Below are 6,493 nucleotides of genomic sequence, written 5' to 3'. Positions count from 1 at the left end.
TCTTCTTATTCCCAACACGCAGCCTCTCGCTCTTATCATTCTTGTTTTGCAAATTGGAGCTAATTGTGAGAAATTAGGGATAAAAGTCATCTGGCAACTAGGGAGTTTTTCCATTCCTTTCAGGAAATATCAACTAAGCTCTCCAAATAAATGAACGCCTAAGTAGGAATCAACCATTCTCTTCTAAGGCAGTCTATTTTTAGTCCCTTGGCGGACTGCCTGTGTCACAGGGCTGCAAGCACATTAGGAAGATAGTTTACTGGACAAATATGTTTACTTGTTCCTGATGAGGTGTATGGAAAATGTTCAAGTACTTTTTCATCCCCCCTTTGACTTTTTCTCAGAATATGATTTATATCTCTAGTTCTCAGATTCTTTGAATAACAATTTCATGACAACTTCTAAAACCACAGATTTCAATAACAAAATTGGTTCCGAAGGAATACAGTTGTCTGAGTTCCAAGTATTCAAGATAAAACTTATGACTATTTAAAAAAAAATTTTTTTTTTTTGCAATTTTCCCCTTCCTAAGTCCAACAAGTATTTAAGATTACTGGTTTATTATTTTTATTTTTTTTAAGGTTTTATTTATTTATTTGAGAGAGAGAGAATGAGAGCGAGAGAGCACGAGAGGGAAGAGGGTCAGAGGGAGAAGCAGACTCCCTGCTGAGCAGGGAGCCTGATGTGGGACTCGATCCCGGGACTCCAGGATCATGACCTGAGCTGAAGGCAGTCGCTTAACCAACTGAGCCACCCAAGCGCCCTGGTTTATTATTTTTAAAGAACCACCTAACTGGTTATAATCTCTGGTGCACATGAACAATTTTTGTTCTCTTAATTCAAGTTCCAAAATCATATGAACCAATATCTTCTCCTGTAGCATCAAATAAAAAAATTCAAAAGGAATCTCAATTTTGAAACCAAATATTACACAAAAGCCTAGCAGAATTAATGGTATTTTAAGTCAAACAAAGGTAATTGGCAAAAACCCATATTATAATAATTTCCTGGGATACCTAAAATATTATAATAAAACTGAGTTAAAATGCATACTCTCTGGAACACGCAGTTCTTGTCAGGAGATGCACCATGGTCAACAAACATCTTTCCGTAGGGTGTTAGAAAGGAAGTGCCCTTGAGCCCATCACGAGCAGGAGAGCTGGGCTAAAGGTAACAGGGTGTGAGCAGAGCCCCTGCCGAGGACTGGTTGTCCAAATTTGGGAAAGCCAGCAGGCACTTGTGAGAGGTCACTCTGCAGAGGGTGGCTGGGCCAAGGCCTGAGAAGACAACGAGCAAAACTCAACAAGGGTAGAAAGTTAGGTAGAGGATTAGGCAAGAATGGACCAAAAGCAGGAAAAACCTGTTGCAAGGGGAAGGACAGGAAAAAGGAATCAGGATGTTGAGTCACACAGAGGCGTGGCCATCAAATCAAGGTGAGCCCCTTTTGAATTTAGAACAAGGTCAACTGATTCTAAGACTTGAACTAATTCTCAGACTCGAACTAATCTTTTAGATTTGGCTTAACATAAAATTAAAAAAAAAAAGTACAATAGTTTCACATTCTCTTATCTGCAGTGTAAAATCGCCCACATTTTGGAAAACCAAGCTTTCCCCCAAGTTTGATGCAAACTCCTTTGGCAGCTAAACATGGTGAGGACTCAGGTTAAGCAATTTATTCTTTTTCATTTGTATTTCCGCTTAGTGTAAAATATCAAATATAATACAGAAATAGAAATATCAAAATGTTTGATTATGGGAGCACTGTGAGATATACACTGTACACACCGTGCCATCTTTCCAGTAGCCCCAAAACTCCCGAATCCTGAACCGCGTCTGGCCCAAGGGTCACGAAAACAGATGATCAACCTGTAGCTATACACTTTATTTTTATCAAGTTTGATGACCAAGCCCTGGACTAAATATAGCTTCAATTCTGGCCAAATTAGGCAAAGGCGGAAAAATCATATACCACGTCTGTCAGGAGAAAATGCCTGCAGAAATCTCTATGGGCTGAAGGTGGGATCCAGTGCTCAAGATGCAGCACCAAGGGCCAATGACAATGTTTTAAACGTAAATACATAGGTATCTATAATTGACCAATTACACAAAGAAGCCCGAAAAATCAAAAAACCAGCCGGCCATAGTTTACCTCAAGTCTGGTAACTTATTGACAAATGTAATAGTTTAAGCCACAAAGACATATTGAATGATGCATTCCAGAATATGAGAGTCCAGAATAAGAAACAATTCCAGAAGATTTTACATGATATTTAATGAGGGACATGTTGCTAGGTATAGCTTCCAAAAGAAAGCATGCCAGGACCTATGACAGGCTAAACTATGTCCTGGCTGAGTTTTTAACTACCCTCCCCTTGTTTTTGACAGCTCTGATGATAGTTTACAGGAACATAATATGCTATTGGAATCAAGAAATTTAACCTTGGACTGAGCCTTATTCTAAGTCAATTAGCTAACTTACTGATTGTCACATATTTTCCCAACCGACATTTGTCTGACCCGTGAGCAGCAAAGAGAATTTCCAGTCTGACCTGAAGAATGGCACAAAATTTTGTTCTTTATTTTTAATACATCTAGCTTTAAGTATATAGCATCTGACTCCTAACAGTGTCAAAAGAAAAAAAAAAAAAAAGAACCAGTTTCTGGCATGCTGCTGCCTACATTATTATAGAAAGCCTTATGTACCACATCTGGATATACTGTCTATTACATATACCTGTGGGTGCGTGTGTGTATTCAGAAACATACACAGTCATCCACACACACATATATGTATACATAGAAAGGAAATTAAACTGAGAAATTGGCATGTACTATTCTCCCCGCCTCATTAATGATAATCAAAAAATACGCTTCTGACTCTATAACACCATGCTACTTGCAAATTAAATGAATATTATCCTAGGAGCTTGACCAAATGAGGACATTTGAGGTAAAGAATGAATGAGCTCTATTTAAGAAATCTGTATTATGGTCCAGACCTAAATCCAAACCCTGTTTACATGGGTTTTGACTATTATCGAATCTTTTTAAGAGTGTACTTAATTCAGGATGACAAAGACAGAAACAATGCACATGAGCAACAGGACAAAACATTCTTAACATGCTCCTGCCAATATGGACTTTGTTGGACTTTACCTCATTTAAGCCGTGAGGAGGATCAATCTACAAGAACATCCACATTGTGTTACTGAAACTCTTAGAAAGCCCCTGCCCACATTTACATACTAAATCAGAAAACAGATTTTCAGATCACACTTAATTCAAAATGAAAGAGAAACTTTTTTTAAAGCAGTCTAAGCAACATACCTCCCTGAAATGTGTGACAAATATAATCCCCGAAAGAAATCTCTTTCCACATTCCGGGCCTTCTGACACTTCCTGAAACTTCAAGATTCTCCTCATTTCCTCCAGTGAACGGAAGCATTCTGAGGCTTTGTCTTTGGAGGTCTTATTTTTGGGGAGGATGAGACTACTGTCATCTGGTGTCTTCAAACTTAATCTAGTGTATTGGAATCACATTGCACAGGTCTATTTTGAAAGAGAATCCCGGGTGCAAATTGACATGGATACTAGATCAGGAATGACATCATCCTGGAACCCCTACGAACACTAAGAATACAGAGGGAAATGGTAAACTCTGTTTACAAATAAATACTCCTCCATCAAGTGACCATCCCAGCAGTGACAAGTGTATCCGATTCATTTACTTTTGTAGCAATTCACTCCAATTAAGGTGAATCATTTCTTCAGAGAACTGGAGACTAAACCCCACAGAGCATGAGACTTTAAAATGTTTTTCCCAAATGCTGGCATTTCATATTAGAAAAACCTTTGTTTGCAGGGCTTTGCACAGCGCCGTGTATAAATGGGTTTAGTGCAGGGTTTTTCCTGACAGTGACTGAGTAGCTAATGGATTCGAATTGCAAATGACAACACAAAAATATATATAGCATGCCACATTTGCTGCTTTAAATCAGATTTACTGGTCATTCTATTTCCTGAGGAAACTTAAGTCTTGTTAGAATGGATTGCTAAAGTTTGCTTAAAAATATTAAAGAAAATAATCCCATATAAGTCATTCTTTAGGTTAGTAGAAATGAGGTTTCTGCAAATACTCTTAGAAAGCCACTACCCTATTTACTTCTTAAATAAGAACCACTAACAGAACTACAAACCTGCAAAAAATAAAGCTGAAAATCCTTCAAATTGGTGCAGTCAAAATCATTTGCTACTTTAAATAATTTTTAAAACCACCCACACAAAGCCAAAGTATAAATAAAATCTGCCCTCTAGAAATATTATTCATATGAGCTATCTAGGAGGGTTTTTTGTTTTTTTTTTTTTTTTTTTTTAGTTTTAGGAGCAAATCCATGTATTTTTACCTGAAATTCCACCATAGATCTCTTCTGCTATCCTAGCCGCTTGTTTTCTATTTCCTTTGACGATATAGAAGTGAGTTAGGAGAGCCAAACAAACTTTAATTAAAAGTTTGAAGAAAAAAAAAGTAGCAAACATTGTAATAAAAATGTTTTTAAAGCCATAGGAAACAGGACTGTCTTCCATTTTGGCTTACACTCTGTATAGGTTCCTGGTACTGCAAAAGCTCACTGAGTTATAATTGGTATCCTATGACATCTATTTTCAACTTTCTAGCCCTTGGTGCTCCTGTTACTGAGAACTCGCTCGTACATTCTAAGCTAACTGTGATTTGGCGGCTGTGTGTGCGGTCTCTTATAGCAATGTGGAATGAACTCCAGAAACTTCCTTTTAGACCTGCATTCCTCAGTGCTATTTAACACACAGGATTCCTGGCCGGATCTTTTTTATTCCAAAGTCCCAAATTGTGCTACATTATGTGGGAAGGCAGTTATTGGAGAGAGAAAACAAACTTCTCAGATCCCACGGGGACGGAGCAAGTTATCTGAAGTGGGAAGAACTGACGCCAGACCATTTCATTTTCTCTTCCTCCTGAGGTTTTTGGGGAGATAATGCTCCAAACTAAAATATGACCAGCTGAACAAGACCATTTACTCTAAGGCAGTATTTAGCAAAGGGCTCCTTTTGGATGCCTCTCCAAGTGGATGTGTCCGACTGAAAGCATTAGACCACTTGCTCTCATGGTCTCATCTGTGACAAGGTCCGCCGGCAAAGCTCATCATGTGTTTCCCATTTCAAGTGTCAGTAAAGGTGGTGCCTCGGACTGGAATATGGGCGCTCTCCTTGACCGTCGAAGAGTTACAGCAAAATGGATGAAGAAGATGCCCTCCATTCCGGGTGAATTACCCAAAGATTCTATGTATCAATACCTTCCCTCATTGGACAGTTCTCTTGCAACCCTAACTCTTCAACGTGTGTCGGTGGGCCAATACAAGGGAAATCAACTTCTTGGTCATTTCCCTCACCTACAAAAATTAGATGAGGAAAACCCAGGTCTCCTCTTTCATTCTTGGCTATATTAGATTTTCAAAAATCTCTACAAACTATTGAAAAAGGCAAGCCAAGAAAAAGAAAATTGCAAGAGCAGACTAAAGAAATCTTACTAAATGCTTTATGCAAAAAAATATGGGAGTTTCTCATAGCACTCAGGCAAATTAGAATGACGACATCTGTGAGAATTGGGTTCCCTATAGTCTGGGGAAAGGCTGATGTGTGAGCAGACAGCCTTGCGTCACAGTATAGGCTGCATCCATTTCAGTGAATTACAGAACCAGGAAGATCCGGTGCAGTTCCCAAGCCCAAGAACTGAGATCAACATACAGGGTTTCTTGACCCAGCTTAGTCCCGACCTACAGCTTCCTACCCAAAGAGTGCCAACATAGGAGAATCCGCGAACACAGGCATCCATGAACACAAGAACACTGCCCTCTAAGAAGCCCGTCCTTTACTCAAGTCAGCCCAGTGACATATTACAGGACGTTATTCAATCTTGTTTGGGCCTTAATCTTCATTTAAAACATGGCTGTGCTTTCTGTGTTATACACCAGACAAGTTGGCCATCAGGAGCTCGGCTTCTTTGTAAGGTTCAAACGGATGTCTATGCTATTTCTGAGAGACCATCTTTAACTACACTTGAGCATTACATTCGAGATGGGCACAAAAGGCCACTGAGGTAAGCGGTTAATTCCCACCATCCTTCACAGATGAAATCCTCTGTGGCACCACAGTTTCTCAGCCTCAGTACTACGGACATTTGGGACCAGATAATTCTTTGTTGGGGGCAGGCGGTTATCCAAAAGCACTGTAGGCTATCCAGCAGCATCTCTGCCCTCTGTCCACTCGATGCCAACACCCGCACTCACATCCAGGGTTAACAACCAGAAATGTCTCCAGACACTGCCAGGTGTCCCCTACGGGGCAAAATCGCCACCCCTCCCCTCCTCCCCTATCCCCTACCACATCCACTTAAGAACCACTGAGCCATAGCCAAATATAAAGAACAAAGGAAAATCAACTCCCCAAAGTACTAGTGAAT

Source organism: Eumetopias jubatus, unplaced genomic scaffold (assembly GCF_037043125.1).
Source record: "Eumetopias jubatus isolate StellerSeaLion01/CBP00866 unplaced genomic scaffold, mEumJub1_p1.0 scaffold_11, whole genome shotgun sequence".
Taxonomy (NCBI): Eukaryota; Metazoa; Chordata; class Mammalia; order Carnivora; family Otariidae; genus Eumetopias; species Eumetopias jubatus.
The sequence above is the reverse complement of the archived record's forward strand: the minus strand, read 5'-3'. Positions refer to the sequence as shown.